At 58.5% G+C, this 25,987-nt stretch overlaps 61 non-coding genes across 61 annotated transcripts; all 61 read left to right on the top strand.

Moving 5' to 3' along the window:
- Nucleotides 1-251: 251 nt before the first annotated feature.
- On the top strand, nucleotides 252-370 carry LOC135646930 (5S ribosomal RNA). The gene has a single exon (XR_010499682.1). It is a non-coding gene; the product is annotated as a 5S ribosomal RNA (ribosomal RNA).
- Nucleotides 371-678: 308 nt separating this feature from the next.
- Nucleotides 679-797, top strand: LOC135646929 (5S ribosomal RNA). The gene has a single exon (XR_010499681.1). It is a non-coding gene; the product is annotated as a 5S ribosomal RNA (ribosomal RNA).
- A 308-nt stretch (nucleotides 798-1,105) lies between these two features.
- LOC135646928 (5S ribosomal RNA) lies at nucleotides 1,106-1,224 on the top strand. The gene has a single exon (XR_010499680.1). It is a non-coding gene; the product is annotated as a 5S ribosomal RNA (ribosomal RNA).
- Nucleotides 1,225-1,532: 308 nt separating this feature from the next.
- LOC135646927 (5S ribosomal RNA) lies at nucleotides 1,533-1,651 on the top strand. Its single transcript, XR_010499679.1, has one exon. It is a non-coding gene; the product is annotated as a 5S ribosomal RNA (ribosomal RNA).
- A 308-nt stretch (nucleotides 1,652-1,959) lies between these two features.
- On the top strand, nucleotides 1,960-2,078 carry LOC135646926 (5S ribosomal RNA). The gene has a single exon (XR_010499678.1). It is a non-coding gene; the product is annotated as a 5S ribosomal RNA (ribosomal RNA).
- A 308-nt stretch (nucleotides 2,079-2,386) lies between these two features.
- Nucleotides 2,387-2,505, top strand: LOC135646925 (5S ribosomal RNA). Its single transcript, XR_010499677.1, has one exon. It is a non-coding gene; the product is annotated as a 5S ribosomal RNA (ribosomal RNA).
- A 308-nt stretch (nucleotides 2,506-2,813) lies between these two features.
- Nucleotides 2,814-2,932, top strand: LOC135646924 (5S ribosomal RNA). Its single transcript, XR_010499676.1, has one exon. It is a non-coding gene; the product is annotated as a 5S ribosomal RNA (ribosomal RNA).
- Nucleotides 2,933-3,240: 308 nt separating this feature from the next.
- Nucleotides 3,241-3,359, top strand: LOC135646922 (5S ribosomal RNA). Its single transcript, XR_010499674.1, has one exon. It is a non-coding gene; the product is annotated as a 5S ribosomal RNA (ribosomal RNA).
- Nucleotides 3,360-3,667: 308 nt separating this feature from the next.
- LOC135646921 (5S ribosomal RNA) lies at nucleotides 3,668-3,786 on the top strand. Its single transcript, XR_010499673.1, has one exon. It is a non-coding gene; the product is annotated as a 5S ribosomal RNA (ribosomal RNA).
- Nucleotides 3,787-4,094: 308 nt separating this feature from the next.
- LOC135646920 (5S ribosomal RNA) lies at nucleotides 4,095-4,213 on the top strand. The gene has a single exon (XR_010499672.1). It is a non-coding gene; the product is annotated as a 5S ribosomal RNA (ribosomal RNA).
- A 308-nt stretch (nucleotides 4,214-4,521) lies between these two features.
- On the top strand, nucleotides 4,522-4,640 carry LOC135646919 (5S ribosomal RNA). Its single transcript, XR_010499671.1, has one exon. It is a non-coding gene; the product is annotated as a 5S ribosomal RNA (ribosomal RNA).
- A 308-nt stretch (nucleotides 4,641-4,948) lies between these two features.
- Nucleotides 4,949-5,067, top strand: LOC135646918 (5S ribosomal RNA). The gene has a single exon (XR_010499670.1). It is a non-coding gene; the product is annotated as a 5S ribosomal RNA (ribosomal RNA).
- A 308-nt stretch (nucleotides 5,068-5,375) lies between these two features.
- On the top strand, nucleotides 5,376-5,494 carry LOC135646917 (5S ribosomal RNA). The gene has a single exon (XR_010499669.1). It is a non-coding gene; the product is annotated as a 5S ribosomal RNA (ribosomal RNA).
- A 308-nt stretch (nucleotides 5,495-5,802) lies between these two features.
- Nucleotides 5,803-5,921, top strand: LOC135646916 (5S ribosomal RNA). Its single transcript, XR_010499668.1, has one exon. It is a non-coding gene; the product is annotated as a 5S ribosomal RNA (ribosomal RNA).
- A 308-nt stretch (nucleotides 5,922-6,229) lies between these two features.
- LOC135646915 (5S ribosomal RNA) lies at nucleotides 6,230-6,348 on the top strand. The gene has a single exon (XR_010499667.1). It is a non-coding gene; the product is annotated as a 5S ribosomal RNA (ribosomal RNA).
- Nucleotides 6,349-6,656: 308 nt separating this feature from the next.
- LOC135646914 (5S ribosomal RNA) lies at nucleotides 6,657-6,775 on the top strand. Its single transcript, XR_010499666.1, has one exon. It is a non-coding gene; the product is annotated as a 5S ribosomal RNA (ribosomal RNA).
- A 308-nt stretch (nucleotides 6,776-7,083) lies between these two features.
- On the top strand, nucleotides 7,084-7,202 carry LOC135646913 (5S ribosomal RNA). Its single transcript, XR_010499665.1, has one exon. It is a non-coding gene; the product is annotated as a 5S ribosomal RNA (ribosomal RNA).
- A 308-nt stretch (nucleotides 7,203-7,510) lies between these two features.
- On the top strand, nucleotides 7,511-7,629 carry LOC135646911 (5S ribosomal RNA). Its single transcript, XR_010499663.1, has one exon. It is a non-coding gene; the product is annotated as a 5S ribosomal RNA (ribosomal RNA).
- A 308-nt stretch (nucleotides 7,630-7,937) lies between these two features.
- Nucleotides 7,938-8,056, top strand: LOC135646910 (5S ribosomal RNA). The gene has a single exon (XR_010499662.1). It is a non-coding gene; the product is annotated as a 5S ribosomal RNA (ribosomal RNA).
- A 308-nt stretch (nucleotides 8,057-8,364) lies between these two features.
- LOC135646908 (5S ribosomal RNA) lies at nucleotides 8,365-8,483 on the top strand. The gene has a single exon (XR_010499661.1). It is a non-coding gene; the product is annotated as a 5S ribosomal RNA (ribosomal RNA).
- Nucleotides 8,484-8,791: 308 nt separating this feature from the next.
- Nucleotides 8,792-8,910, top strand: LOC135646907 (5S ribosomal RNA). Its single transcript, XR_010499660.1, has one exon. It is a non-coding gene; the product is annotated as a 5S ribosomal RNA (ribosomal RNA).
- A 308-nt stretch (nucleotides 8,911-9,218) lies between these two features.
- Nucleotides 9,219-9,337, top strand: LOC135646906 (5S ribosomal RNA). Its single transcript, XR_010499659.1, has one exon. It is a non-coding gene; the product is annotated as a 5S ribosomal RNA (ribosomal RNA).
- Nucleotides 9,338-9,645: 308 nt separating this feature from the next.
- On the top strand, nucleotides 9,646-9,764 carry LOC135646904 (5S ribosomal RNA). Its single transcript, XR_010499657.1, has one exon. It is a non-coding gene; the product is annotated as a 5S ribosomal RNA (ribosomal RNA).
- A 308-nt stretch (nucleotides 9,765-10,072) lies between these two features.
- Nucleotides 10,073-10,191, top strand: LOC135646903 (5S ribosomal RNA). The gene has a single exon (XR_010499656.1). It is a non-coding gene; the product is annotated as a 5S ribosomal RNA (ribosomal RNA).
- Nucleotides 10,192-10,499: 308 nt separating this feature from the next.
- LOC135646902 (5S ribosomal RNA) lies at nucleotides 10,500-10,618 on the top strand. Its single transcript, XR_010499655.1, has one exon. It is a non-coding gene; the product is annotated as a 5S ribosomal RNA (ribosomal RNA).
- A 308-nt stretch (nucleotides 10,619-10,926) lies between these two features.
- Nucleotides 10,927-11,045, top strand: LOC135646901 (5S ribosomal RNA). The gene has a single exon (XR_010499654.1). It is a non-coding gene; the product is annotated as a 5S ribosomal RNA (ribosomal RNA).
- Nucleotides 11,046-11,352: 307 nt separating this feature from the next.
- On the top strand, nucleotides 11,353-11,472 carry LOC135647418 (5S ribosomal RNA). Its single transcript, XR_010500157.1, has one exon. It is a non-coding gene; the product is annotated as a 5S ribosomal RNA (ribosomal RNA).
- A 307-nt stretch (nucleotides 11,473-11,779) lies between these two features.
- Nucleotides 11,780-11,898, top strand: LOC135646900 (5S ribosomal RNA). The gene has a single exon (XR_010499653.1). It is a non-coding gene; the product is annotated as a 5S ribosomal RNA (ribosomal RNA).
- A 302-nt stretch (nucleotides 11,899-12,200) lies between these two features.
- On the top strand, nucleotides 12,201-12,319 carry LOC135646898 (5S ribosomal RNA). The gene has a single exon (XR_010499651.1). It is a non-coding gene; the product is annotated as a 5S ribosomal RNA (ribosomal RNA).
- A 309-nt stretch (nucleotides 12,320-12,628) lies between these two features.
- On the top strand, nucleotides 12,629-12,747 carry LOC135646897 (5S ribosomal RNA). The gene has a single exon (XR_010499650.1). It is a non-coding gene; the product is annotated as a 5S ribosomal RNA (ribosomal RNA).
- A 308-nt stretch (nucleotides 12,748-13,055) lies between these two features.
- Nucleotides 13,056-13,174, top strand: LOC135646896 (5S ribosomal RNA). The gene has a single exon (XR_010499649.1). It is a non-coding gene; the product is annotated as a 5S ribosomal RNA (ribosomal RNA).
- A 308-nt stretch (nucleotides 13,175-13,482) lies between these two features.
- On the top strand, nucleotides 13,483-13,601 carry LOC135646895 (5S ribosomal RNA). The gene has a single exon (XR_010499648.1). It is a non-coding gene; the product is annotated as a 5S ribosomal RNA (ribosomal RNA).
- Nucleotides 13,602-13,909: 308 nt separating this feature from the next.
- LOC135646894 (5S ribosomal RNA) lies at nucleotides 13,910-14,028 on the top strand. Its single transcript, XR_010499647.1, has one exon. It is a non-coding gene; the product is annotated as a 5S ribosomal RNA (ribosomal RNA).
- A 308-nt stretch (nucleotides 14,029-14,336) lies between these two features.
- LOC135646892 (5S ribosomal RNA) lies at nucleotides 14,337-14,455 on the top strand. The gene has a single exon (XR_010499646.1). It is a non-coding gene; the product is annotated as a 5S ribosomal RNA (ribosomal RNA).
- A 308-nt stretch (nucleotides 14,456-14,763) lies between these two features.
- LOC135646891 (5S ribosomal RNA) lies at nucleotides 14,764-14,882 on the top strand. Its single transcript, XR_010499645.1, has one exon. It is a non-coding gene; the product is annotated as a 5S ribosomal RNA (ribosomal RNA).
- Nucleotides 14,883-15,190: 308 nt separating this feature from the next.
- On the top strand, nucleotides 15,191-15,309 carry LOC135646890 (5S ribosomal RNA). The gene has a single exon (XR_010499644.1). It is a non-coding gene; the product is annotated as a 5S ribosomal RNA (ribosomal RNA).
- A 308-nt stretch (nucleotides 15,310-15,617) lies between these two features.
- On the top strand, nucleotides 15,618-15,736 carry LOC135646889 (5S ribosomal RNA). Its single transcript, XR_010499643.1, has one exon. It is a non-coding gene; the product is annotated as a 5S ribosomal RNA (ribosomal RNA).
- Nucleotides 15,737-16,044: 308 nt separating this feature from the next.
- On the top strand, nucleotides 16,045-16,163 carry LOC135646888 (5S ribosomal RNA). The gene has a single exon (XR_010499642.1). It is a non-coding gene; the product is annotated as a 5S ribosomal RNA (ribosomal RNA).
- A 308-nt stretch (nucleotides 16,164-16,471) lies between these two features.
- Nucleotides 16,472-16,590, top strand: LOC135646886 (5S ribosomal RNA). The gene has a single exon (XR_010499640.1). It is a non-coding gene; the product is annotated as a 5S ribosomal RNA (ribosomal RNA).
- Nucleotides 16,591-16,898: 308 nt separating this feature from the next.
- Nucleotides 16,899-17,017, top strand: LOC135646885 (5S ribosomal RNA). Its single transcript, XR_010499639.1, has one exon. It is a non-coding gene; the product is annotated as a 5S ribosomal RNA (ribosomal RNA).
- A 308-nt stretch (nucleotides 17,018-17,325) lies between these two features.
- On the top strand, nucleotides 17,326-17,444 carry LOC135646884 (5S ribosomal RNA). The gene has a single exon (XR_010499638.1). It is a non-coding gene; the product is annotated as a 5S ribosomal RNA (ribosomal RNA).
- Nucleotides 17,445-17,752: 308 nt separating this feature from the next.
- On the top strand, nucleotides 17,753-17,871 carry LOC135646883 (5S ribosomal RNA). The gene has a single exon (XR_010499637.1). It is a non-coding gene; the product is annotated as a 5S ribosomal RNA (ribosomal RNA).
- A 308-nt stretch (nucleotides 17,872-18,179) lies between these two features.
- On the top strand, nucleotides 18,180-18,298 carry LOC135646882 (5S ribosomal RNA). Its single transcript, XR_010499636.1, has one exon. It is a non-coding gene; the product is annotated as a 5S ribosomal RNA (ribosomal RNA).
- Nucleotides 18,299-18,606: 308 nt separating this feature from the next.
- Nucleotides 18,607-18,725, top strand: LOC135646881 (5S ribosomal RNA). The gene has a single exon (XR_010499635.1). It is a non-coding gene; the product is annotated as a 5S ribosomal RNA (ribosomal RNA).
- A 308-nt stretch (nucleotides 18,726-19,033) lies between these two features.
- On the top strand, nucleotides 19,034-19,152 carry LOC135646880 (5S ribosomal RNA). Its single transcript, XR_010499634.1, has one exon. It is a non-coding gene; the product is annotated as a 5S ribosomal RNA (ribosomal RNA).
- A 308-nt stretch (nucleotides 19,153-19,460) lies between these two features.
- LOC135646879 (5S ribosomal RNA) lies at nucleotides 19,461-19,579 on the top strand. The gene has a single exon (XR_010499633.1). It is a non-coding gene; the product is annotated as a 5S ribosomal RNA (ribosomal RNA).
- A 308-nt stretch (nucleotides 19,580-19,887) lies between these two features.
- LOC135646878 (5S ribosomal RNA) lies at nucleotides 19,888-20,006 on the top strand. Its single transcript, XR_010499632.1, has one exon. It is a non-coding gene; the product is annotated as a 5S ribosomal RNA (ribosomal RNA).
- Nucleotides 20,007-20,314: 308 nt separating this feature from the next.
- LOC135646876 (5S ribosomal RNA) lies at nucleotides 20,315-20,433 on the top strand. Its single transcript, XR_010499631.1, has one exon. It is a non-coding gene; the product is annotated as a 5S ribosomal RNA (ribosomal RNA).
- A 308-nt stretch (nucleotides 20,434-20,741) lies between these two features.
- On the top strand, nucleotides 20,742-20,860 carry LOC135646874 (5S ribosomal RNA). Its single transcript, XR_010499629.1, has one exon. It is a non-coding gene; the product is annotated as a 5S ribosomal RNA (ribosomal RNA).
- A 308-nt stretch (nucleotides 20,861-21,168) lies between these two features.
- On the top strand, nucleotides 21,169-21,287 carry LOC135646873 (5S ribosomal RNA). Its single transcript, XR_010499628.1, has one exon. It is a non-coding gene; the product is annotated as a 5S ribosomal RNA (ribosomal RNA).
- A 308-nt stretch (nucleotides 21,288-21,595) lies between these two features.
- Nucleotides 21,596-21,714, top strand: LOC135646872 (5S ribosomal RNA). The gene has a single exon (XR_010499627.1). It is a non-coding gene; the product is annotated as a 5S ribosomal RNA (ribosomal RNA).
- Nucleotides 21,715-22,022: 308 nt separating this feature from the next.
- Nucleotides 22,023-22,141, top strand: LOC135646871 (5S ribosomal RNA). Its single transcript, XR_010499626.1, has one exon. It is a non-coding gene; the product is annotated as a 5S ribosomal RNA (ribosomal RNA).
- Nucleotides 22,142-22,449: 308 nt separating this feature from the next.
- LOC135646870 (5S ribosomal RNA) lies at nucleotides 22,450-22,568 on the top strand. Its single transcript, XR_010499625.1, has one exon. It is a non-coding gene; the product is annotated as a 5S ribosomal RNA (ribosomal RNA).
- Nucleotides 22,569-22,876: 308 nt separating this feature from the next.
- LOC135646869 (5S ribosomal RNA) lies at nucleotides 22,877-22,995 on the top strand. Its single transcript, XR_010499624.1, has one exon. It is a non-coding gene; the product is annotated as a 5S ribosomal RNA (ribosomal RNA).
- A 308-nt stretch (nucleotides 22,996-23,303) lies between these two features.
- On the top strand, nucleotides 23,304-23,422 carry LOC135646868 (5S ribosomal RNA). Its single transcript, XR_010499623.1, has one exon. It is a non-coding gene; the product is annotated as a 5S ribosomal RNA (ribosomal RNA).
- Nucleotides 23,423-23,730: 308 nt separating this feature from the next.
- Nucleotides 23,731-23,849, top strand: LOC135646867 (5S ribosomal RNA). The gene has a single exon (XR_010499622.1). It is a non-coding gene; the product is annotated as a 5S ribosomal RNA (ribosomal RNA).
- A 308-nt stretch (nucleotides 23,850-24,157) lies between these two features.
- On the top strand, nucleotides 24,158-24,276 carry LOC135646866 (5S ribosomal RNA). Its single transcript, XR_010499621.1, has one exon. It is a non-coding gene; the product is annotated as a 5S ribosomal RNA (ribosomal RNA).
- A 308-nt stretch (nucleotides 24,277-24,584) lies between these two features.
- On the top strand, nucleotides 24,585-24,703 carry LOC135646865 (5S ribosomal RNA). The gene has a single exon (XR_010499620.1). It is a non-coding gene; the product is annotated as a 5S ribosomal RNA (ribosomal RNA).
- A 308-nt stretch (nucleotides 24,704-25,011) lies between these two features.
- LOC135646863 (5S ribosomal RNA) lies at nucleotides 25,012-25,130 on the top strand. Its single transcript, XR_010499618.1, has one exon. It is a non-coding gene; the product is annotated as a 5S ribosomal RNA (ribosomal RNA).
- Nucleotides 25,131-25,438: 308 nt separating this feature from the next.
- LOC135646862 (5S ribosomal RNA) lies at nucleotides 25,439-25,557 on the top strand. The gene has a single exon (XR_010499617.1). It is a non-coding gene; the product is annotated as a 5S ribosomal RNA (ribosomal RNA).
- Nucleotides 25,558-25,865: 308 nt separating this feature from the next.
- LOC135646861 (5S ribosomal RNA) lies at nucleotides 25,866-25,984 on the top strand. The gene has a single exon (XR_010499616.1). It is a non-coding gene; the product is annotated as a 5S ribosomal RNA (ribosomal RNA).
- Nucleotides 25,985-25,987: the final 3 nt, after the last annotated feature.

Here is a 25,987-nt window from a genome sequence, read left to right as displayed (position 1 = left end):
GGCCTCGGAATTTGCCGTGACCGCTACGCAGTCAGTCTCGTGGGGCTCGGAGAGAGGTTTCCGGAATGGGGTCGCAATAGCGATTCCGAGTTCGTTCGACAAAGTCCCGATGGTTTCGGCGCGCGCTTGCCGTGTCCGGTAATGGCGATTCCGAGATCCGACAATGGCGACTCCGAGATCGTTCGACAGGTTTAGAGGCTCCATACTCCGTCCGCTACGTGCACAAAGGCGAGGGACGACGCAAACATAGCGAGTGCGATCACACCAGCACTAAAGCACCGGATCCCATCAGAACTCCGAAGTCAAGCGTGCTTGGGCGAGAGTAGTACTAGGATGGGTGACCCCCTGGGAAGTCCTCGTGTTGCACTCCTTTTTGCGCCCCGAGCGACCAAAACCTCTCCCGTCGACCTCCGAGGCGATGGTTTTGGGCCTCGGAATTTGCCGTGACCGCTACGCAGTCAGTCTCGTGGGGCTCGGAGAGAGGTTTCCGGAATGGGGTCGCAATAGCGATTCCGAGTTCGTTCGACAAAGTCCCGATGGTTTCGGCGCGCGCTTGCCGTGTCCGGTAATGGCGATTCCGAGATCCGACAATGGCGACTCCGAGATCGTTCGACAGGTTTAGAGGCTCCATACTCCGTCCGCTACGTGCACAAAGGCGAGGGACGACGCAAACATAGCGAGTGCGATCACACCAGCACTAAAGCACCGGATCCCATCAGAACTCCGAAGTCAAGCGTGCTTGGGCGAGAGTAGTACTAGGATGGGTGACCCCCTGGGAAGTCCTCGTGTTGCACTCCTTTTTGCGCCCCGAGCGACCAAAACCTCTCCCGTCGACCTCCGAGGCGATGGTTTTGGGCCTCGGAATTTGCCGTGACCGCTACGCAGTCAGTCTCGTGGGGCTCGGAGAGAGGTTTCCGGAATGGGGTCGCAATAGCGATTCCGAGTTCGTTCGACAAAGTCCCGATGGTTTCGGCGCGCGCTTGCCGTGTCCGGTAATGGCGATTCCGAGATCCGACAATGGCGACTCCGAGATCGTTCGACAGGTTTAGAGGCTCCATACTCCGTCCGCTACGTGCACAAAGGCGAGGGACGACGCAAACATAGCGAGTGCGATCACACCAGCACTAAAGCACCGGATCCCATCAGAACTCCGAAGTCAAGCGTGCTTGGGCGAGAGTAGTACTAGGATGGGTGACCCCCTGGGAAGTCCTCGTGTTGCACTCCTTTTTGCGCCCCGAGCGACCAAAACCTCTCCCGTCGACCTCCGAGGCGATGGTTTTGGGCCTCGGAATTTGCCGTGACCGCTACGCAGTCAGTCTCGTGGGGCTCGGAGAGAGGTTTCCGGAATGGGGTCGCAATAGCGATTCCGAGTTCGTTCGACAAAGTCCCGATGGTTTCGGCGCGCGCTTGCCGTGTCCGGTAATGGCGATTCCGAGATCCGACAATGGCGACTCCGAGATCGTTCGACAGGTTTAGAGGCTCCATACTCCGTCCGCTACGTGCACAAAGGCGAGGGACGACGCAAACATAGCGAGTGCGATCACACCAGCACTAAAGCACCGGATCCCATCAGAACTCCGAAGTCAAGCGTGCTTGGGCGAGAGTAGTACTAGGATGGGTGACCCCCTGGGAAGTCCTCGTGTTGCACTCCTTTTTGCGCCCCGAGCGACCAAAACCTCTCCCGTCGACCTCCGAGGCGATGGTTTTGGGCCTCGGAATTTGCCGTGACCGCTACGCAGTCAGTCTCGTGGGGCTCGGAGAGAGGTTTCCGGAATGGGGTCGCAATAGCGATTCCGAGTTCGTTCGACAAAGTCCCGATGGTTTCGGCGCGCGCTTGCCGTGTCCGGTAATGGCGATTCCGAGATCCGACAATGGCGACTCCGAGATCGTTCGACAGGTTTAGAGGCTCCATACTCCGTCCGCTACGTGCACAAAGGCGAGGGACGACGCAAACATAGCGAGTGCGATCACACCAGCACTAAAGCACCGGATCCCATCAGAACTCCGAAGTCAAGCGTGCTTGGGCGAGAGTAGTACTAGGATGGGTGACCCCCTGGGAAGTCCTCGTGTTGCACTCCTTTTTGCGCCCCGAGCGACCAAAACCTCTCCCGTCGACCTCCGAGGCGATGGTTTTGGGCCTCGGAATTTGCCGTGACCGCTACGCAGTCAGTCTCGTGGGGCTCGGAGAGAGGTTTCCGGAATGGGGTCGCAATAGCGATTCCGAGTTCGTTCGACAAAGTCCCGATGGTTTCGGCGCGCGCTTGCCGTGTCCGGTAATGGCGATTCCGAGATCCGACAATGGCGACTCCGAGATCGTTCGACAGGTTTAGAGGCTCCATACTCCGTCCGCTACGTGCACAAAGGCGAGGGACGACGCAAACATAGCGAGTGCGATCACACCAGCACTAAAGCACCGGATCCCATCAGAACTCCGAAGTCAAGCGTGCTTGGGCGAGAGTAGTACTAGGATGGGTGACCCCCTGGGAAGTCCTCGTGTTGCACTCCTTTTTGCGCCCCGAGCGACCAAAACCTCTCCCGTCGACCTCCGAGGCGATGGTTTTGGGCCTCGGAATTTGCCGTGACCGCTACGCAGTCAGTCTCGTGGGGCTCGGAGAGAGGTTTCCGGAATGGGGTCGCAATAGCGATTCCGAGTTCGTTCGACAAAGTCCCGATGGTTTCGGCGCGCGCTTGCCGTGTCCGGTAATGGCGATTCCGAGATCCGACAATGGCGACTCCGAGATCGTTCGACAGGTTTAGAGGCTCCATACTCCGTCCGCTACGTGCACAAAGGCGAGGGACGACGCAAACATAGCGAGTGCGATCACACCAGCACTAAAGCACCGGATCCCATCAGAACTCCGAAGTCAAGCGTGCTTGGGCGAGAGTAGTACTAGGATGGGTGACCCCCTGGGAAGTCCTCGTGTTGCACTCCTTTTTGCGCCCCGAGCGACCAAAACCTCTCCCGTCGACCTCCGAGGCGATGGTTTTGGGCCTCGGAATTTGCCGTGACCGCTACGCAGTCAGTCTCGTGGGGCTCGGAGAGAGGTTTCCGGAATGGGGTCGCAATAGCGATTCCGAGTTCGTTCGACAAAGTCCCGATGGTTTCGGCGCGCGCTTGCCGTGTCCGGTAATGGCGATTCCGAGATCCGACAATGGCGACTCCGAGATCGTTCGACAGGTTTAGAGGCTCCATACTCCGTCCGCTACGTGCACAAAGGCGAGGGACGACGCAAACATAGCGAGTGCGATCACACCAGCACTAAAGCACCGGATCCCATCAGAACTCCGAAGTCAAGCGTGCTTGGGCGAGAGTAGTACTAGGATGGGTGACCCCCTGGGAAGTCCTCGTGTTGCACTCCTTTTTGCGCCCCGAGCGACCAAAACCTCTCCCGTCGACCTCCGAGGCGATGGTTTTGGGCCTCGGAATTTGCCGTGACCGCTACGCAGTCAGTCTCGTGGGGCTCGGAGAGAGGTTTCCGGAATGGGGTCGCAATAGCGATTCCGAGTTCGTTCGACAAAGTCCCGATGGTTTCGGCGCGCGCTTGCCGTGTCCGGTAATGGCGATTCCGAGATCCGACAATGGCGACTCCGAGATCGTTCGACAGGTTTAGAGGCTCCATACTCCGTCCGCTACGTGCACAAAGGCGAGGGACGACGCAAACATAGCGAGTGCGATCACACCAGCACTAAAGCACCGGATCCCATCAGAACTCCGAAGTCAAGCGTGCTTGGGCGAGAGTAGTACTAGGATGGGTGACCCCCTGGGAAGTCCTCGTGTTGCACTCCTTTTTGCGCCCCGAGCGACCAAAACCTCTCCCGTCGACCTCCGAGGCGATGGTTTTGGGCCTCGGAATTTGCCGTGACCGCTACGCAGTCAGTCTCGTGGGGCTCGGAGAGAGGTTTCCGGAATGGGGTCGCAATAGCGATTCCGAGTTCGTTCGACAAAGTCCCGATGGTTTCGGCGCGCGCTTGCCGTGTCCGGTAATGGCGATTCCGAGATCCGACAATGGCGACTCCGAGATCGTTCGACAGGTTTAGAGGCTCCATACTCCGTCCGCTACGTGCACAAAGGCGAGGGACGACGCAAACATAGCGAGTGCGATCACACCAGCACTAAAGCACCGGATCCCATCAGAACTCCGAAGTCAAGCGTGCTTGGGCGAGAGTAGTACTAGGATGGGTGACCCCCTGGGAAGTCCTCGTGTTGCACTCCTTTTTGCGCCCCGAGCGACCAAAACCTCTCCCGTCGACCTCCGAGGCGATGGTTTTGGGCCTCGGAATTTGCCGTGACCGCTACGCAGTCAGTCTCGTGGGGCTCGGAGAGAGGTTTCCGGAATGGGGTCGCAATAGCGATTCCGAGTTCGTTCGACAAAGTCCCGATGGTTTCGGCGCGCGCTTGCCGTGTCCGGTAATGGCGATTCCGAGATCCGACAATGGCGACTCCGAGATCGTTCGACAGGTTTAGAGGCTCCATACTCCGTCCGCTACGTGCACAAAGGCGAGGGACGACGCAAACATAGCGAGTGCGATCACACCAGCACTAAAGCACCGGATCCCATCAGAACTCCGAAGTCAAGCGTGCTTGGGCGAGAGTAGTACTAGGATGGGTGACCCCCTGGGAAGTCCTCGTGTTGCACTCCTTTTTGCGCCCCGAGCGACCAAAACCTCTCCCGTCGACCTCCGAGGCGATGGTTTTGGGCCTCGGAATTTGCCGTGACCGCTACGCAGTCAGTCTCGTGGGGCTCGGAGAGAGGTTTCCGGAATGGGGTCGCAATAGCGATTCCGAGTTCGTTCGACAAAGTCCCGATGGTTTCGGCGCGCGCTTGCCGTGTCCGGTAATGGCGATTCCGAGATCCGACAATGGCGACTCCGAGATCGTTCGACAGGTTTAGAGGCTCCATACTCCGTCCGCTACGTGCACAAAGGCGAGGGACGACGCAAACATAGCGAGTGCGATCACACCAGCACTAAAGCACCGGATCCCATCAGAACTCCGAAGTCAAGCGTGCTTGGGCGAGAGTAGTACTAGGATGGGTGACCCCCTGGGAAGTCCTCGTGTTGCACTCCTTTTTGCGCCCCGAGCGACCAAAACCTCTCCCGTCGACCTCCGAGGCGATGGTTTTGGGCCTCGGAATTTGCCGTGACCGCTACGCAGTCAGTCTCGTGGGGCTCGGAGAGAGGTTTCCGGAATGGGGTCGCAATAGCGATTCCGAGTTCGTTCGACAAAGTCCCGATGGTTTCGGCGCGCGCTTGCCGTGTCCGGTAATGGCGATTCCGAGATCCGACAATGGCGACTCCGAGATCGTTCGACAGGTTTAGAGGCTCCATACTCCGTCCGCTACGTGCACAAAGGCGAGGGACGACGCAAACATAGCGAGTGCGATCACACCAGCACTAAAGCACCGGATCCCATCAGAACTCCGAAGTCAAGCGTGCTTGGGCGAGAGTAGTACTAGGATGGGTGACCCCCTGGGAAGTCCTCGTGTTGCACTCCTTTTTGCGCCCCGAGCGACCAAAACCTCTCCCGTCGACCTCCGAGGCGATGGTTTTGGGCCTCGGAATTTGCCGTGACCGCTACGCAGTCAGTCTCGTGGGGCTCGGAGAGAGGTTTCCGGAATGGGGTCGCAATAGCGATTCCGAGTTCGTTCGACAAAGTCCCGATGGTTTCGGCGCGCGCTTGCCGTGTCCGGTAATGGCGATTCCGAGATCCGACAATGGCGACTCCGAGATCGTTCGACAGGTTTAGAGGCTCCATACTCCGTCCGCTACGTGCACAAAGGCGAGGGACGACGCAAACATAGCGAGTGCGATCACACCAGCACTAAAGCACCGGATCCCATCAGAACTCCGAAGTCAAGCGTGCTTGGGCGAGAGTAGTACTAGGATGGGTGACCCCCTGGGAAGTCCTCGTGTTGCACTCCTTTTTGCGCCCCGAGCGACCAAAACCTCTCCCGTCGACCTCCGAGGCGATGGTTTTGGGCCTCGGAATTTGCCGTGACCGCTACGCAGTCAGTCTCGTGGGGCTCGGAGAGAGGTTTCCGGAATGGGGTCGCAATAGCGATTCCGAGTTCGTTCGACAAAGTCCCGATGGTTTCGGCGCGCGCTTGCCGTGTCCGGTAATGGCGATTCCGAGATCCGACAATGGCGACTCCGAGATCGTTCGACAGGTTTAGAGGCTCCATACTCCGTCCGCTACGTGCACAAAGGCGAGGGACGACGCAAACATAGCGAGTGCGATCACACCAGCACTAAAGCACCGGATCCCATCAGAACTCCGAAGTCAAGCGTGCTTGGGCGAGAGTAGTACTAGGATGGGTGACCCCCTGGGAAGTCCTCGTGTTGCACTCCTTTTTGCGCCCCGAGCGACCAAAACCTCTCCCGTCGACCTCCGAGGCGATGGTTTTGGGCCTCGGAATTTGCCGTGACCGCTACGCAGTCAGTCTCGTGGGGCTCGGAGAGAGGTTTCCGGAATGGGGTCGCAATAGCGATTCCGAGTTCGTTCGACAAAGTCCCGATGGTTTCGGCGCGCGCTTGCCGTGTCCGGTAATGGCGATTCCGAGATCCGACAATGGCGACTCCGAGATCGTTCGACAGGTTTAGAGGCTCCATACTCCGTCCGCTACGTGCACAAAGGCGAGGGACGACGCAAACATAGCGAGTGCGATCACACCAGCACTAAAGCACCGGATCCCATCAGAACTCCGAAGTCAAGCGTGCTTGGGCGAGAGTAGTACTAGGATGGGTGACCCCCTGGGAAGTCCTCGTGTTGCACTCCTTTTTGCGCCCCGAGCGACCAAAACCTCTCCCGTCGACCTCCGAGGCGATGGTTTTGGGCCTCGGAATTTGCCGTGACCGCTACGCAGTCAGTCTCGTGGGGCTCGGAGAGAGGTTTCCGGAATGGGGTCGCAATAGCGATTCCGAGTTCGTTCGACAAAGTCCCGATGGTTTCGGCGCGCGCTTGCCGTGTCCGGTAATGGCGATTCCGAGATCCGACAATGGCGACTCCGAGATCGTTCGACAGGTTTAGAGGCTCCATACTCCGTCCGCTACGTGCACAAAGGCGAGGGACGACGCAAACATAGCGAGTGCGATCACACCAGCACTAAAGCACCGGATCCCATCAGAACTCCGAAGTCAAGCGTGCTTGGGCGAGAGTAGTACTAGGATGGGTGACCCCCTGGGAAGTCCTCGTGTTGCACTCCTTTTTGCGCCCCGAGCGACCAAAACCTCTCCCGTCGACCTCCGAGGCGATGGTTTTGGGCCTCGGAATTTGCCGTGACCGCTACGCAGTCAGTCTCGTGGGGCTCGGAGAGAGGTTTCCGGAATGGGGTCGCAATAGCGATTCCGAGTTCGTTCGACAAAGTCCCGATGGTTTCGGCGCGCGCTTGCCGTGTCCGGTAATGGCGATTCCGAGATCCGACAATGGCGACTCCGAGATCGTTCGACAGGTTTAGAGGCTCCATACTCCGTCCGCTACGTGCACAAAGGCGAGGGACGACGCAAACATAGCGAGTGCGATCACACCAGCACTAAAGCACCGGATCCCATCAGAACTCCGAAGTCAAGCGTGCTTGGGCGAGAGTAGTACTAGGATGGGTGACCCCCTGGGAAGTCCTCGTGTTGCACTCCTTTTTGCGCCCCGAGCGACCAAAACCTCTCCCGTCGACCTCCGAGGCGATGGTTTTGGGCCTCGGAATTTGCCGTGACCGCTACGCAGTCAGTCTCGTGGGGCTCGGAGAGAGGTTTCCGGAATGGGGTCGCAATAGCGATTCCGAGTTCGTTCGACAAAGTCCCGATGGTTTCGGCGCGCGCTTGCCGTGTCCGGTAATGGCGATTCCGAGATCCGACAATGGCGACTCCGAGATCGTTCGACAGGTTTAGAGGCTCCATACTCCGTCCGCTACGTGCACAAAGGCGAGGGACGACGCAAACATAGCGAGTGCGATCACACCAGCACTAAAGCACCGGATCCCATCAGAACTCCGAAGTCAAGCGTGCTTGGGCGAGAGTAGTACTAGGATGGGTGACCCCCTGGGAAGTCCTCGTGTTGCACTCCTTTTTGCGCCCCGAGCGACCAAAACCTCTCCCGTCGACCTCCGAGGCGATGGTTTTGGGCCTCGGAATTTGCCGTGACCGCTACGCAGTCAGTCTCGTGGGGCTCGGAGAGAGGTTTCCGGAATGGGGTCGCAATAGCGATTCCGAGTTCGTTCGACAAAGTCCCGATGGTTTCGGCGCGCGCTTGCCGTGTCCGGTAATGGCGATTCCGAGATCCGACAATGGCGACTCCGAGATCGTTCGACAGGTTTAGAGGCTCCATACTCCGTCCGCTACGTGCACAAAGGCGAGGGACGACGCAAACATAGCGAGTGCGATCACACCAGCACTAAAGCACCGGATCCCATCAGAACTCCGAAGTCAAGCGTGCTTGGGCGAGAGTAGTACTAGGATGGGTGACCCCCTGGGAAGTCCTCGTGTTGCACTCCTTTTTGCGCCCCGAGCGACCAAAACCTCTCCCGTCGACCTCCGAGGCGATGGTTTTGGGCCTCGGAATTTGCCGTGACCGCTACGCAGTCAGTCTCGTGGGGCTCGGAGAGAGGTTTCCGGAATGGGGTCGCAATAGCGATTCCGAGTTCGTTCGACAAAGTCCCGATGGTTTCGGCGCGCGCTTGCCGTGTCCGGTAATGGCGATTCCGAGATCCGACAATGGCGACTCCGAGATCGTTCGACAGGTTTAGAGGCTCCATACTCCGTCCGCTACGTGCACAAAGGCGAGGGACGACGCAAACATAGCGAGTGCGATCACACCAGCACTAAAGCACCGGATCCCATCAGAACTCCGAAGTCAAGCGTGCTTGGGCGAGAGTAGTACTAGGATGGGTGACCCCCTGGGAAGTCCTCGTGTTGCACTCCTTTTTGCGCCCCGAGCGACCAAAACCTCTCCCGTCGACCTCCGAGGCGATGGTTTTGGGCCTCGGAATTTGCCGTGACCGCTACGCAGTCAGTCTCGTGGGGCTCGGAGAGAGGTTTCCGGAATGGGGTCGCAATAGCGATTCCGAGTTCGTTCGACAAAGTCCCGATGGTTTCGGCGCGCGCTTGCCGTGTCCGGTAATGGCGATTCCGAGATCCGACAATGGCGACTCCGAGATCGTTCGACAGGTTTAGAGGCTCCATACTCCGTCCGCTACGTGCACAAAGGCGAGGGACGACGCAAACATAGCGAGTGCGATCACACCAGCACTAAAGCACCGGATCCCATCAGAACTCCGAAGTCAAGCGTGCTTGGGCGAGAGTAGTACTAGGATGGGTGACCCCCTGGGAAGTCCTCGTGTTGCACTCCTTTTTGCGCCCCGAGCGACCAAAACCTCTCCCGTCGACCTCCGAGGCGATGGTTTTGGGCCTCGGAATTTGCCGTGACCGCTACGCAGTCAGTCTCGTGGGGCTCGGAGAGAGGTTTCCGGAATGGGGTCGCAATAGCGATTCCGAGTTCGTTCGACAAAGTCCCGATGGTTTCGGCGCGCGCTTGCCGTGTCCGGTAATGGCGATTCCGAGATCCGACAATGGCGACTCCGAGATCGTTCGACAGGTTTAGAGGCTCCATACTCCGTCCGCTACGTGCACAAAGGCGAGGGACGACGCAAACATAGCGAGTGCGATCACACCAGCACTAAAGCACCGGATCCCATCAGAACTCCGAAGTCAAGCGTGCTTGGGCGAGAGTAGTACTAGGATGGGTGACCCCCTGGGAAGTCCTCGTGTTGCACTCCTTTTTGCGCCCCGAGCGACCAAAACCTCTCCCGTCGACCTCCGAGGCGATGGTTTTGGGCCTCGGAATTTGCCGTGACCGCTACGCAGTCAGTCTCGTGGGGCTCGGAGAGAGGTTTCCGGAATGGGGTCGCAATAGCGATTCCGAGTTCGTTCGACAAAGTCCCGATGGTTTCGGCGCGCGCTTGCCGTGTCCGGTAATGGCGATTCCGAGATCCGACAATGGCGACTCCGAGATCGTTCGACAGGTTTAGAGGCTCCATACTCCGTCCGCTACGTGCACAAAGGCGAGGGACGACGCAAACATAGCGAGTGCGATCACACCAGCACTAAAGCACCGGATCCCATCAGAACTCCGAAGTCAAGCGTGCTTGGGCGAGAGTAGTACTAGGATGGGTGACCCCCTGGGAAGTCCTCGTGTTGCACTCCTTTTTGCGCCCCGAGCGACCAAAACCTCTCCCGTCGACCTCCGAGGCGATGGTTTTGGGCCTCGGAATTTGCCGTGACCGCTACGCAGTCAGTCTCGTGGGGCTCGGAGAGAGGTTTCCGGAATGGGGTCGCAATAGCGATTCCGAGTTCGTTCGACAAAGTCCCGATGGTTTCGGCGCGCGCTTGCCGTGTCCGGTAATGGCGATTCCGAGATCCGACAATGGCGACTCCGAGATCGTTCGACAGGTTTAGAGGCTCCATACTCCGTCCGCTACGTGCACAAAGGCGAGGGACGACGCAAACATAGCGAGTGCGATCACACCAGCACTAAAGCACCGGATCCCATCAGAACTCCGAAGTCAAGCGTGCTTGGGCGAGAGTAGTACTAGGATGGGTGACCCCCTGGGAAGTCCTCGTGTTGCACTCCTTTTTGCGCCCCGAGCGACCAAAACCTCTCCCGTCGACCTCCGAGGCGATGGTTTTGGGCCTCGGAATTTGCCGTGACCGCTACGCAGTCAGTCTCGTGGGGCTCGGAGAGAGGTTTCCGGAATGGGGTCGCAATAGCGATTCCGAGTTCGTTCGACAAAGTCCCGATGGTTTCGGCGCGCGCTTGCCGTGTCCGGTAATGGCGATTCCGAGATCCGACAATGGCGACTCCGAGATCGTTCGACAGGTTTAGAGGCTCCATACTCCGTCCGCTACGTGCACAAAGGCGAGGGACGACGCAAACATAGCGAGTGCGATCACACCAGCACTAAAGCACCGGATCCCATCAGAACTCCGAAGTCAAGCGTGCTTGGGCGAGAGTAGTACTAGGATGGGTGACCCCCTGGGAAGTCCTCGTGTTGCACTCCTTTTTGCGCCCCGAGCGACCAAAACCTCTCCCGTCGACCTCCGAGGCGATGGTTTTGGGCCTCGGAATTTGCCGTGACCGCTACGCAGTCAGTCTCGTGGGGCTCGGAGAGAGGTTTCCGGAATGGGGTCGCAATAGCGATTCCGAGTTCGTTCGACAAAGTCCCGATGGTTTCGGCGCGCGCTTGCCGTGTCCGGTAATGGCGATTCCGAGATCCGACAATGGCGACTCGAGATCGTTCGACAGGTTTAGAGGCTCCATACTCCGTCCGCTACGTGCACAAAGGCGAGGGACGACGCAAACATAGCGAGTGCGATCACACCAGCACTAAAGCACCGGATCCCATCAGAACTCCGAAGTCAAGCGTGCTTGGGCGAGAGTAGTACTAGGATGGGTGACCCCCCTGGGAAGTCCTCGTGTTGCACTCCTTTTTGCGCCCCGAGCGACCAAAACCTCTCCCGTCGACCTCCGAGGCGATGGTTTTGGGCCTCGGAATTTGCCGTGACCGCTACGCAGTCAGTCTCGTGGGGCTCGGAGAGAGGTTTCCGGAATGGGGTCGCAATAGCGATTCGAGTTCGTTCGACAAAGTCCCGATGGTTTCGGCGCGCGCTTGCCGTGTCCGGTAATGGCGATTCCGAGATCCGACAATGGCGACTCCGAGATCGTTCGACAGGTTTAGAGGCTCCATACTCCGTCCGCTACGTGCACAAAGGCGAGGGACGACGCAAACATAGCGAGTGCGATCACACCAGCACTAAAGCACCGGATCCCATCAGAACTCCGAAGTCAAGCGTGCTTGGGCGAGAGTAGTACTAGGATGGGTGACCCCCTGGGAAGTCCTCGTGTTGCACTCCTTTTTGCGCCCCGAGCGACCAAAACCTCTCCCGTCGACCTCCGAGGCGATGGTTTTGGGCCTCGGATTTGCCGTGACCGCTACGCAGTCAGTCTCGTGGGGCTCGGAGAGAGGTTTCCGGAATGGGTCGCAATAGCGATTCCGAGTTCGTTCGACAAAGTCCCGATGGTTTCGGCGCGCGCTTGCCGTGTCCGGTAATGGCGATTGATCCGACAATGGCGACTCCGAGATCGTTCGACAGGTTTAGAGGCTCCATACTCCGTCCGCTACGTGCACAAAGGCGAGGGACGACGCAAACATAGCGAGTGCGATCACACCAGCACTAAAGCACCGGATCCCATCAGAACTCCGAAGTCAAGCGTGCTTGGGCGAGAGTAGTACTAGGATGGGTGACCCCCTGGGAAGTCCTCGTGTTGCACTCCTTTTTGCGCCTCCGAGCGACCAAAACCTCTCCCGTCGACCTCCGAGGCGATGGTTTTGGGCCTCGGAATTTGCCGTGACCGCTACGCAGTCAGTCTCGTGGGGCTCGGAGAGAGGTTTCCGGAATGGGGTCGCAATAGCGATTCCGAGTTCGTTCGACAAAGTCCCGATGGTTTCGGCGCGCGCTTGCCGTGTCCGGTAATGGCGATTCCGAGATCCGACAATGGCGACTCCGAGATCGTTCGACAGGTTTAGAGGCTCCATACTCCGTCCGCTACGTGCACAAAGGCGAGGGACGACGCAAACATAGCGAGTGCGATCACACCAGCACTAAAGCACCGGATCCCATCAGAACTCCGAAGTCAAGCGTGCTTGGGCGAGAGTAGTACTAGGATGGGTGACCCCCTGGGAAGTCCTCGTGTTGCACTCCTTTTTGCGCCCCGAGCGACCAAAACCTCTCCCGTCGACCTCCGAGGCGATGGTTTTGGGCCTCGGAATTTGCCGTGACCGCTACGCAGTCAGTCTCGTGGGGCTCGGAGAGAGGTTTCCGGAATGGGGTCGCAATAGCGATTCCGAGTTCGTTCGACAAAGTCCCGATGGTTTCGGCGCGCGCTTGCCGTGTCCGGTAATGGCGATTCCGAGATCCGACAATGGCGACTCCGAGATCGTTCGACAGGTTTAGAGGCTCCATACTCCGTCCGCTACGTGCACAAAGGCGAGGGACGACGCAAACATAGCGAGTGCGATCACACCAGCACTAAAGCACCGGATCCCATCAGAACTCCGAAGTCAAGCGTGCTTGGGCGAGAGTAGTACTAGGATGGGTGACCCCCTGGGAAGTCCTCGTGTTGCACTCCTTTTTGCGCCCCGAGCGACCAAAACCTCTCCCGTCGACCTCCGAGGCGATGGTTTTGGGCCTCGGAATTTGCCGTGACCGCTACGCAGTCAGTCTCGTGGGGCTCGGAGAGAGGTTTCCGGAATGGGGTCGCAATAGCGATTCCGAGTTCGTTCGACAAAGTCCCGATGGTTTCGGCGCGCGCTTGCCGTGTCCGGTAATGGCGATTCCGAGATCCGACAATGGCGACTCCGAGATCGTTCGACAGGTTTAGAGGCTCCATACTCCGTCCGCTACGTGCACAAAGGCGAGGGACGACGCAAACATAGCGAGTGCGATCACACCAGCACTAAAGCACCGGATCCCATCAGAACTCCGAAGTCAAGCGTGCTTGGGCGAGAGTAGTACTAGGATGGGTGACCCCCTGGGAAGTCCTCGTGTTGCACTCCTTTTTGCGCCCCGAGCGACCAAAACCTCTCCCGTCGACCTCCGAGGCGATGGTTTTGGGCCTCGGAATTTGCCGTGACCGCTACGCAGTCAGTCTCGTGGGGCTCGGAGAGAGGTTTCCGGAATGGGGTCGCAATAGCGATTCCGAGTTCGTTCGACAAAGTCCCGATGGTTTCGGCGCGCGCTTGCCGTGTCCGGTAATGGCGATTCCGAGATCCGACAATGGCGACTCCGAGATCGTTCGACAGGTTTAGAGGCTCCATACTCCGTCCGCTACGTGCACAAAGGCGAGGGACGACGCAAACATAGCGAGTGCGATCACACCAGCACTAAAGCACCGGATCCCATCAGAACTCCGAAGTCAAGCGTGCTTGGGCGAGAGTAGTACTAGGATGGGTGACCCCCTGGGAAGTCCTCGTGTTGCACTCCTTTTTGCGCCCCGAGCGACCAAAACCTCTCCCGTCGACCTCCGAGGCGATGGTTTTGGGCCTCGGAATTTGCCGTGACCGCTACGCAGTCAGTCTCGTGGGGCTCGGAGAGAGGTTTCCGGAATGGGGTCGCAATAGCGATTCCGAGTTCGTTCGACAAAGTCCCGATGGTTTCGGCGCGCGCTTGCCGTGTCCGGTAATGGCGATTCCGAGATCCGACAATGGCGACTCCGAGATCGTTCGACAGGTTTAGAGGCTCCATACTCCGTCCGCTACGTGCACAAAGGCGAGGGACGACGCAAACATAGCGAGTGCGATCACACCAGCACTAAAGCACCGGATCCCATCAGAACTCCGAAGTCAAGCGTGCTTGGGCGAGAGTAGTACTAGGATGGGTGACCCCCTGGGAAGTCCTCGTGTTGCACTCCTTTTTGCGCCCCGAGCGACCAAAACCTCTCCCGTCGACCTCCGAGGCGATGGTTTTGGGCCTCGGAATTTGCCGTGACCGCTACGCAGTCAGTCTCGTGGGGCTCGGAGAGAGGTTTCCGGAATGGGGTCGCAATAGCGATTCCGAGTTCGTTCGACAAAGTCCCGATGGTTTCGGCGCGCGCTTGCCGTGTCCGGTAATGGCGATTCCGAGATCCGACAATGGCGACTCCGAGATCGTTCGACAGGTTTAGAGGCTCCATACTCCGTCCGCTACGTGCACAAAGGCGAGGGACGACGCAAACATAGCGAGTGCGATCACACCAGCACTAAAGCACCGGATCCCATCAGAACTCCGAAGTCAAGCGTGCTTGGGCGAGAGTAGTACTAGGATGGGTGACCCCCTGGGAAGTCCTCGTGTTGCACTCCTTTTTGCGCCCCGAGCGACCAAAACCTCTCCCGTCGACCTCCGAGGCGATGGTTTTGGGCCTCGGAATTTGCCGTGACCGCTACGCAGTCAGTCTCGTGGGGCTCGGAGAGAGGTTTCCGGAATGGGGTCGCAATAGCGATTCCGAGTTCGTTCGACAAAGTCCCGATGGTTTCGGCGCGCGCTTGCCGTGTCCGGTAATGGCGATTCCGAGATCCGACAATGGCGACTCCGAGATCGTTCGACAGGTTTAGAGGCTCCATACTCCGTCCGCTACGTGCACAAAGGCGAGGGACGACGCAAACATAGCGAGTGCGATCACACCAGCACTAAAGCACCGGATCCCATCAGAACTCCGAAGTCAAGCGTGCTTGGGCGAGAGTAGTACTAGGATGGGTGACCCCCTGGGAAGTCCTCGTGTTGCACTCCTTTTTGCGCCCCGAGCGACCAAAACCTCTCCCGTCGACCTCCGAGGCGATGGTTTTGGGCCTCGGAATTTGCCGTGACCGCTACGCAGTCAGTCTCGTGGGGCTCGGAGAGAGGTTTCCGGAATGGGGTCGCAATAGCGATTCCGAGTTCGTTCGACAAAGTCCCGATGGTTTCGGCGCGCGCTTGCCGTGTCCGGTAATGGCGATTCCGAGATCCGACAATGGCGACTCCGAGATCGTTCGACAGGTTTAGAGGCTCCATACTCCGTCCGCTACGTGCACAAAGGCGAGGGACGACGCAAACATAGCGAGTGCGATCACACCAGCACTAAAGCACCGGATCCCATCAGAACTCCGAAGTCAAGCGTGCTTGGGCGAGAGTAGTACTAGGATGGGTGACCCCCTGGGAAGTCCTCGTGTTGCACTCCTTTTTGCGCCCCGAGCGACCAAAACCTCTCCCGTCGACCTCCGAGGCGATGGTTTTGGGCCTCGGAATTTGCCGTGACCGCTACGCAGTCAGTCTCGTGGGGCTCGGAGAGAGGTTTCCGGAATGGGGTCGCAATAGCGATTCCGAGTTCGTTCGACAAAGTCCCGATGGTTTCGGCGCGCGCTTGCCGTGTCCGGTAATGGCGATTCCGAGATCCGACAATGGCGACTCCGAGATCGTTCGACAGGTTTAGAGGCTCCATACTCCGTCCGCTACGTGCACAAAGGCGAGGGACGACGCAAACATAGCGAGTGCGATCACACCAGCACTAAAGCACCGGATCCCATCAGAACTCCGAAGTCAAGCGTGCTTGGGCGAGAGTAGTACTAGGATGGGTGACCCCCTGGGAAGTCCTCGTGTTGCACTCCTTTTTGCGCCCCGAGCGACCAAAACCTCTCCCGTCGACCTCCGAGGCGATGGTTTTGGGCCTCGGAATTTGCCGTGACCGCTACGCAGTCAGTCTCGTGGGGCTCGGAGAGAGGTTTCCGGAATGGGGTCGCAATAGCGATTCCGAGTTCGTTCGACAAAGTCCCGATGGTTTCGGCGCGCGCTTGCCGTGTCCGGTAATGGCGATTCCGAGATCCGACAATGGCGACTCCGAGATCGTTCGACAGGTTTAGAGGCTCCATACTCCGTCCGCTACGTGCACAAAGGCGAGGGACGACGCAAACATAGCGAGTGCGATCACACCAGCACTAAAGCACCGGATCCCATCAGAACTCCGAAGTCAAGCGTGCTTGGGCGAGAGTAGTACTAGGATGGGTGACCCCCTGGGAAGTCCTCGTGTTGCACTCCTTTTTGCGCCCCGAGCGACCAAAACCTCTCCCGTCGACCTCCGAGGCGATGGTTTTGGGCCTCGGAATTTGCCGTGACCGCTACGCAGTCAGTCTCGTGGGGCTCGGAGAGAGGTTTCCGGAATGGGGTCGCAATAGCGATTCCGAGTTCGTTCGACAAAGTCCCGATGGTTTCGGCGCGCGCTTGCCGTGTCCGGTAATGGCGATTCCGAGATCCGACAATGGCGACTCCGAGATCGTTCGACAGGTTTAGAGGCTCCATACTCCGTCCGCTACGTGCACAAAGGCGAGGGACGACGCAAACATAGCGAGTGCGATCACACCAGCACTAAAGCACCGGATCCCATCAGAACTCCGAAGTCAAGCGTGCTTGGGCGAGAGTAGTACTAGGATGGGTGACCCCCTGGGAAGTCCTCGTGTTGCACTCCTTTTTGCGCCCCGAGCGACCAAAACCTCTCCCGTCGACCTCCGAGGCGATGGTTTTGGGCCTCGGAATTTGCCGTGACCGCTACGCAGTCAGTCTCGTGGGGCTCGGAGAGAGGTTTCCGGAATGGGGTCGCAATAGCGATTCCGAGTTCGTTCGACAAAGTCCCGATGGTTTCGGCGCGCGCTTGCCGTGTCCGGTAATGGCGATTCCGAGATCCGACAATGGCGACTCCGAGATCGTTCGACAGGTTTAGAGGCTCCATACTCCGTCCGCTACGTGCACAAAGGCGAGGGACGACGCAAACATAGCGAGTGCGATCACACCAGCACTAAAGCACCGGATCCCATCAGAACTCCGAAGTCAAGCGTGCTTGGGCGAGAGTAGTACTAGGATGGGTGACCCCCTGGGAAGTCCTCGTGTTGCACTCCTTTTTGCGCCCCGAGCGACCAAAACCTCTCCCGTCGACCTCCGAGGCGATGGTTTTGGGCCTCGGAATTTGCCGTGACCGCTACGCAGTCAGTCTCGTGGGGCTCGGAGAGAGGTTTCCGGAATGGGGTCGCAATAGCGATTCCGAGTTCGTTCGACAAAGTCCCGATGGTTTCGGCGCGCGCTTGCCGTGTCCGGTAATGGCGATTCCGAGATCCGACAATGGCGACTCCGAGATCGTTCGACAGGTTTAGAGGCTCCATACTCCGTCCGCTACGTGCACAAAGGCGAGGGACGACGCAAACATAGCGAGTGCGATCACACCAGCACTAAAGCACCGGATCCCATCAGAACTCCGAAGTCAAGCGTGCTTGGGCGAGAGTAGTACTAGGATGGGTGACCCCCTGGGAAGTCCTCGTGTTGCACTCCTTTTTGCGCCCCGAGCGACCAAAACCTCTCCCGTCGACCTCCGAGGCGATGGTTTTGGGCCTCGGAATTTGCCGTGACCGCTACGCAGTCAGTCTCGTGGGGCTCGGAGAGAGGTTTCCGGAATGGGGTCGCAATAGCGATTCCGAGTTCGTTCGACAAAGTCCCGATGGTTTCGGCGCGCGCTTGCCGTGTCCGGTAATGGCGATTCCGAGATCCGACAATGGCGACTCCGAGATCGTTCGACAGGTTTAGAGGCTCCATACTCCGTCCGCTACGTGCACAAAGGCGAGGGACGACGCAAACATAGCGAGTGCGATCACACCAGCACTAAAGCACCGGATCCCATCAGAACTCCGAAGTCAAGCGTGCTTGGGCGAGAGTAGTACTAGGATGGGTGACCCCCTGGGAAGTCCTCGTGTTGCACTCCTTTTTGCGCCCCGAGCGACCAAAACCTCTCCCGTCGACCTCCGAGGCGATGGTTTTGGGCCTCGGAATTTGCCGTGACCGCTACGCAGTCAGTCTCGTGGGGCTCGGAGAGAGGTTTCCGGAATGGGGTCGCAATAGCGATTCCGAGTTCGTTCGACAAAGTCCCGATGGTTTCGGCGCGCGCTTGCCGTGTCCGGTAATGGCGATTCCGAGATCCGACAATGGCGACTCCGAGATCGTTCGACAGGTTTAGAGGCTCCATACTCCGTCCGCTACGTGCACAAAGGCGAGGGACGACGCAAACATAGCGAGTGCGATCACACCAGCACTAAAGCACCGGATCCCATCAGAACTCCGAAGTCAAGCGTGCTTGGGCGAGAGTAGTACTAGGATGGGTGACCCCCTGGGAAGTCCTCGTGTTGCACTCCTTTTTGCGCCCCGAGCGACCAAAACCTCTCCCGTCGACCTCCGAGGCGATGGTTTTGGGCCTCGGAATTTGCCGTGACCGCTACGCAGTCAGTCTCGTGGGGCTCGGAGAGAGGTTTCCGGAATGGGGTCGCAATAGCGATTCCGAGTTCGTTCGACAAAGTCCCGATGGTTTCGGCGCGCGCTTGCCGTGTCCGGTAATGGCGATTCCGAGATCCGACAATGGCGACTCCGAGATCGTTCGACAGGTTTAGAGGCTCCATACTCCGTCCGCTACGTGCACAAAGGCGAGGGACGACGCAAACATAGCGAGTGCGATCACACCAGCACTAAAGCACCGGATCCCATCAGAACTCCGAAGTCAAGCGTGCTTGGGCGAGAGTAGTACTAGGATGGGTGACCCCCTGGGAAGTCCTCGTGTTGCACTCCTTTTTGCGCCCCGAGCGACCAAAACCTCTCCCGTCGACCTCCGAGGCGATGGTTTTGGGCCTCGGAATTTGCCGTGACCGCTACGCAGTCAGTCTCGTGGGGCTCGGAGAGAGGTTTCCGGAATGGGGTCGCAATAGCGATTCCGAGTTCGTTCGACAAAGTCCCGATGGTTTCGGCGCGCGCTTGCCGTGTCCGGTAATGGCGATTCCGAGATCCGACAATGGCGACTCCGAGATCGTTCGACAGGTTTAGAGGCTCCATACTCCGTCCGCTACGTGCACAAAGGCGAGGGACGACGCAAACATAGCGAGTGCGATCACACCAGCACTAAAGCACCGGATCCCATCAGAACTCCGAAGTCAAGCGTGCTTGGGCGAGAGTAGTACTAGGATGGGTGACCCCCTGGGAAGTCCTCGTGTTGCACTCCTTTTTGCGCCCCGAGCGACCAAAACCTCTCCCGTCGACCTCCGAGGCGATGGTTTTGGGCCTCGGAATTTGCCGTGACCGCTACGCAGTCAGTCTCGTGGGGCTCGGAGAGAGGTTTCCGGAATGGGGTCGCAATAGCGATTCCGAGTTCGTTCGACAAAGTCCCGATGGTTTCGGCGCGCGCTTGCCGTGTCCGGTAATGGCGATTCCGAGATCCGACAATGGCGACTCCGAGATCGTTCGACAGGTTTAGAGGCTCCATACTCCGTCCGCTACGTGCACAAAGGCGAGGGACGACGCAAACATAGCGAGTGCGATCACACCAGCACTAAAGCACCGGATCCCATCAGAACTCCGAAGTCAAGCGTGCTTGGGCGAGAGTAGTACTAGGATGGGTGACCCCCTGGGAAGTCCTCGTGTTGCACTCCTTTTTGCGCCCCGAGCGACCAAAACCTCTCCCGTCGACCTCCGAGGCGATGGTTTTGGGCCTCGGAATTTGCCGTGACCGCTACGCAGTCAGTCTCGTGGGGCTCGGAGAGAGGTTTCCGGAATGGGGTCGCAATAGCGATTCCGAGTTCGTTCGACAAAGTCCCGATGGTTTCGGCGCGCGCTTGCCGTGTCCGGTAATGGCGATTCCGAGATCCGACAATGGCGACTCCGAGATCGTTCGACAGGTTTAGAGGCTCCATACTCCGTCCGCTACGTGCACAAAGGCGAGGGACGACGCAAACATAGCGAGTGCGATCACACCAGCACTAAAGCACCGGATCCCATCAGAACTCCGAAGTCAAGCGTGCTTGGGCGAGAGTAGTACTAGGATGGGTGACCCCCTGGGAAGTCCTCGTGTTGCACTCCTTTTTGCGCCCCGAGCGACCAAAACCTCTCCCGTCGACCTCCGAGGCGATGGTTTTGGGCCTCGGAATTTGCCGTGACCGCTACGCAGTCAGTCTCGTGGGGCTCGGAGAGAGGTTTCCGGAATGGGGTCGCAATAGCGATTCCGAGTTCGTTCGACAAAGTCCCGATGGTTTCGGCGCGCGCTTGCCGTGTCCGGTAATGGCGATTCCGAGATCCGACAATGGCGACTCCGAGATCGTTCGACAGGTTTAGAGGCTCCATACTCCGTCCGCTACGTGCACAAAGGCGAGGGACGACGCAAACATAGCGAGTGCGATCACACCAGCACTAAAGCACCGGATCCCATCAGAACTCCGAAGTCAAGCGTGCTTGGGCGAGAGTAGTACTAGGATGGGTGACCCCCTGGGAAGTCCTCGTGTTGCACTCCTTTTTGCGCCCCGAGCGACCAAAACCTCTCCCGTCGACCTCCGAGGCGATGGTTTTGGGCCTCGGAATTTGCCGTGACCGCTACGCAGTCAGTCTCGTGGGGCTCGGAGAGAGGTTTCCGGAATGGGGTCGCAATAGCGATTCCGAGTTCGTTCGACAAAGTCCCGATGGTTTCGGCGCGCGCTTGCCGTGTCCGGTAATGGCGATTCCGAGATCCGACAATGGCGACTCCGAGATCGTTCGACAGGTTTAGAGGCTCCATACTCCGTCCGCTACGTGCACAAAGGCGAGGGACGACGCAAACATAGCGAGTGCGATCACACCAGCACTAAAGCACCGGATCCCATCAGAACTCCGAAGTCAAGCGTGCTTGGGCGAGAGTAGTACTAGGATGGGTGACCCCCTGGGAAGTCCTCGTGTTGCACTCCTTTTTGCGCCCCGAGCGACCAAAACCTCTCCCGTCGACCTCCGAGGCGATGGTTTTGGGCCTCGGAATTTGCCGTGACCGCTACGCAGTCAGTCTCGTGGGGCTCGGAGAGAGGTTTCCGGAATGGGGTCGCAATAGCGATTCCGAGTTCGTTCGACAAAGTCCCGATGGTTTCGGCGCGCGCTTGCCGTGTCCGGTAATGGCGATTCCGAGATCCGACAATGGCGACTCCGAGATCGTTCGACAGGTTTAGAGGCTCCATACTCCGTCCGCTACGTGCACAAAGGCGAGGGACGACGCAAACATAGCGAGTGCGATCACACCAGCACTAAAGCACCGGATCCCATCAGAACTCCGAAGTCAAGCGTGCTTGGGCGAGAGTAGTACTAGGATGGGTGACCCCCTGGGAAGTCCTCGTGTTGCACTCCTTTTTGCGCCCCGAGCGACCAAAACCTCTCCCGTCGACCTCCGAGGCGATGGTTTTGGGCCTCGGAATTTGCCGTGACCGCTACGCAGTCAGTCTCGTGGGGCTCGGAGAGAGGTTTCCGGAATGGGGTCGCAATAGCGATTCCGAGTTCGTTCGACAAAGTCCCGATGGTTTCGGCGCGCGCTTGCCGTGTCCGGTAATGGCGATTCCGAGATCCGACAATGGCGACTCCGAGATCGTTCGACAGGTTTAGAGGCTCCATACTCCGTCCGCTACGTGCACAAAGGCGAGGGACGACGCAAACATAGCGAGTGCGATCACACCAGCACTAAAGCACCGGATCCCATCAGAACTCCGAAGTCAAGCGTGCTTGGGCGAGAGTAGTACTAGGATGGGTGACCCCCTGGGAAGTCCTCGTGTTGCACTCCTTTTTGCGCCCCGAGCGACCAAAACCTCTCCCGTCGACCTCCGAGGCGATGGTTTTGGGCCTCGGAATTTGCCGTGACCGCTACGCAGTCAGTCTCGTGGGGCTCGGAGAGAGGTTTCCGGAATGGGGTCGCAATAGCGATTCCGAGTTCGTTCGACAAAGTCCCGATGGTTTCGGCGCGCGCTTGCCGTGTCCGGTAATGGCGATTCCGAGATCCGACAATGGCGACTCCGAGATCGTTCGACAGGTTTAGAGGCTCCATACTCCGTCCGCTACGTGCACAAAGGCGAGGGACGACGCAAACATAGCGAGTGCGATCACACCAGCACTAAAGCACCGGATCCCATCAGAACTCCGAAGTCAAGCGTGCTTGGGCGAGAGTAGTACTAGGATGGGTGACCCCCTGGGAAGTCCTCGTGTTGCACTCCTTTTTGCGCCCCGAGCGACCAAAACCTCTCCCGTCGACCTCCGAGGCGATGGTTTTGGGCCTCGGAATTTGCCGTGACCGCTACGCAGTCAGTCTCGTGGGGCTCGGAGAGAGGTTTCCGGAATGGGGTCGCAATAGCGATTCCGAGTTCGTTCGACAAAGTCCCGATGGTTTCGGCGCGCGCTTGCCGTGTCCGGTAATGGCGATTCCGAGATCCGACAATGGCGACTCCGAGATCGTTCGACAGGTTTAGAGGCTCCATACTCCGTCCGCTACGTGCACAAAGGCGAGGGACGACGCAAACATAGCGAGTGCGATCACACCAGCACTAAAGCACCGGATCCCATCAGAACTCCGAAGTCAAGCGTGCTTGGGCGAGAGTAGTACTAGGATGGGTGACCCCCTGGGAAGTCCTCGTGTTGCACTCCTTTTTGCGCCCCGAGCGACCAAAACCTCTCCCGTCGACCTCCGAGGCGATGGTTTTGGGCCTCGGAATTTGCCGTGACCGCTACGCAGTCAGTCTCGTGGGGCTCGGAGAGAGGTTTCCGGAATGGGGTCGCAATAGCGATTCCGAGTTCGTTCGACAAAGTCCCGATGGTTTCGGCGCGCGCTTGCCGTGTCCGGTAATGGCGATTCCGAGATCCGACAATGGCGACTCCGAGATCGTTCGACAGGTTTAGAGGCTCCATACTCCGTCCGCTACGTGCACAAAGGCGAGGGACGACGCAAACATAGCGAGTGCGATCACACCAGCACTAAAGCACCGGATCCCATCAGAACTCCGAAGTCAAGCGTGCTTGGGCGAGAGTAGTACTAGGATGGGTGACCCCCTGGGAAGTCCTCGTGTTGCACTCCTTTTTGCGCCCCGAGCGACCAAAACCTCTCCCGTCGACCTCCGAGGCGATGGTTTTGGGCCTCGGAATTTGCCGTGACCGCTACGCAGTCAGTCTCGTGGGGCTCGGAGAGAGGTTTCCGGAATGGGGTCGCAATAGCGATTCCGAGTTCGTTCGACAAAGTCCCGATGGTTTCGGCGCGCGCTTGCCGTGTCCGGTAATGGCGATTCCGAGATCCGACAATGGCGACTCCGAGATCGTTCGACAGGTTTAGAGGCTCCATACTCCGTCCGCTACGTGCACAAAGGCGAGGGACGACGCAAACATAGCGAGTGCGATCACACCAGCACTAAAGCACCGGATCCCATCAGAACTCCGAAGTCAAGCGTGCTTGGGCGAGAGTAGTACTAGGATGGGTGACCCCCTGGGAAGTCCTCGTGTTGCACTCCTTTTTGCGCCCCGAGCGACCAAAACCTCTCCCGTCGACCTCCGAGGCGATGGTTTTGGGCCTCGGAATTTGCCGTGACCGCTACGCAGTCAGTCTCGTGGGGCTCGGAGAGAGGTTTCCGGAATGGGGTCGCAATAGCGATTCCGAGTTCGTTCGACAAAGTCCCGATGGTTTCGGCGCGCGCTTGCCGTGTCCGGTAATGGCGATTCCGAGATCCGACAATGGCGACTCCGAGATCGTTCGACAGGTTTAGAGGCTCCATACTCCGTCCGCTACGTGCACAAAGGCGAGGGACGACGCAAACATAGCGAGTGCGATCACACCAGCACTAAAGCACCGGATCCCATCAGAACTCCGAAGTCAAGCGTGCTTGGGCGAGAGTAGTACTAGGATGGGTGACCCCCTGGGAAGTCCTCGTGTTGCACTCCTTTTTGCGCCCCGAGCGACCAAAACCTCTCCCGTCGACCTCCGAGGCGATGGTTTTGGGCCTCGGAATTTGCCGTGACCGCTACGCAGTCAGTCTCGTGGGGCTCGGAGAGAGGTTTCCGGAATGGGGTCGCAATAGCGATTCCGAGTTCGTTCGACAAAGTCCCGATGGTTTCGGCGCGCGCTTGCCGTGTCCGGTAATGGCGATTCCGAGATCCGACAATGGCGACTCCGAGATCGTTCGACAGGTTTAGAGGCTCCATACTCCGTCCGCTACGTGCACAAAGGCGAGGGACGACGCAAACATAGCGAGTGCGATCACACCAGCACTAAAGCACCGGATCCCATCAGAACTCCGAAGTCAAGCGTGCTTGGGCGAGAGTAGTACTAGGATGGGTGACCCCCTGGGAAGTCCTCGTGTTGCACTCCTTTTTGCGCCCCGAGCGACCAAAACCTCTCCCGTCGACCTCCGAGGCGATGGTTTTGGGCCTCGGAATTTGCCGTGACCGCTACGCAGTCAGTCTCGTGGGGCTCGGAGAGAGGTTTCCGGAATGGGGTCGCAATAGCGATTCCGAGTTCGTTCGACAAAGTCCCGATGGTTTCGGCGCGCGCTTGCCGTGTCCGGTAATGGCGATTCCGAGATCCGACAATGGCGACTCCGAGATCGTTCGACAGGTTTAGAGGCTCCATACTCCGTCCGCTACGTGCACAAAGGCGAGGGACGACGCAAACATAGCGAGTGCGATCACACCAGCACTAAAGCACCGGATCCCATCAGAACTCCGAAGTCAAGCGTGCTTGGGCGAGAGTAGTACTAGGATGGGTGACCCCCTGGGAAGTCCTCGTGTTGCACTCCTTTTTGCGCCCCGAGCGACCAAAACCTCTCCCGTCGACCTCCGAGGCGATGGTTTTGGGCCTCGGAATTTGCCGTGACCGCTACGCAGTCAGTCTCGTGGGGCTCGGAGAGAGGTTTCCGGAATGGGGTCGCAATAGCGATTCCGAGTTCGTTCGACAAAGTCCCGATGGTTTCGGCGCGCGCTTGCCGTGTCCGGTAATGGCGATTCCGAGATCCGACAATGGCGACTCCGAGATCGTTCGACAGGTTTAGAGGCTCCATACTCCGTCCGCTACGTGCACAAAGGCGAGGGACGACGCAAACATAGCGAGTGCGATCACACCAGCACTAAAGCACCGGATCCCATCAGAACTCCGAAGTCAAGCGTGCTTGGGCGAGAGTAGTACTAGGATGGGTGACCCCCTGGGAAGTCCTCGTGTTGCACTCCTTTTTGCGCCCCGAGCGACCAAAACCTCTCCCGTCGACCTCCGAGGCGATGGTTTTGGGCCTCGGAATTTGCCGTGACCGCTACGCAGTCAGTCTCGTGGGGCTCGGAGAGAGGTTTCCGGAATGGGGTCGCAATAGCGATTCCGAGTTCGTTCGACAAAGTCCCGATGGTTTCGGCGCGCGCTTGCCGTGTCCGGTAATGGCGATTCCGAGATCCGACAATGGCGACTCCGAGATCGTTCGACAGGTTTAGAGGCTCCATACTCCGTCCGCTACGTGCACAAAGGCGAGGGACGACGCAAACATAGCGAGTGCGATCACACCAGCACTAAAGCACCGGATCCCATCAGAACTCCGAAGTCAAGCGTGCTTGGGCGAGAGTAGTACTAGGATGGGTGACCCCCTGGGAAGTCCTCGTGTTGCACTCCTTT

This window comes from Musa acuminata, chromosome BXJ3-8, assembly GCF_036884655.1.
Source record: "Musa acuminata AAA Group cultivar baxijiao chromosome BXJ3-8, Cavendish_Baxijiao_AAA, whole genome shotgun sequence".
Lineage (NCBI taxonomy): Eukaryota > Viridiplantae > Streptophyta > Magnoliopsida > Zingiberales > Musaceae > Musa > Musa acuminata.
This window is presented reverse-complemented; position numbering and strand designations above follow the sequence as displayed.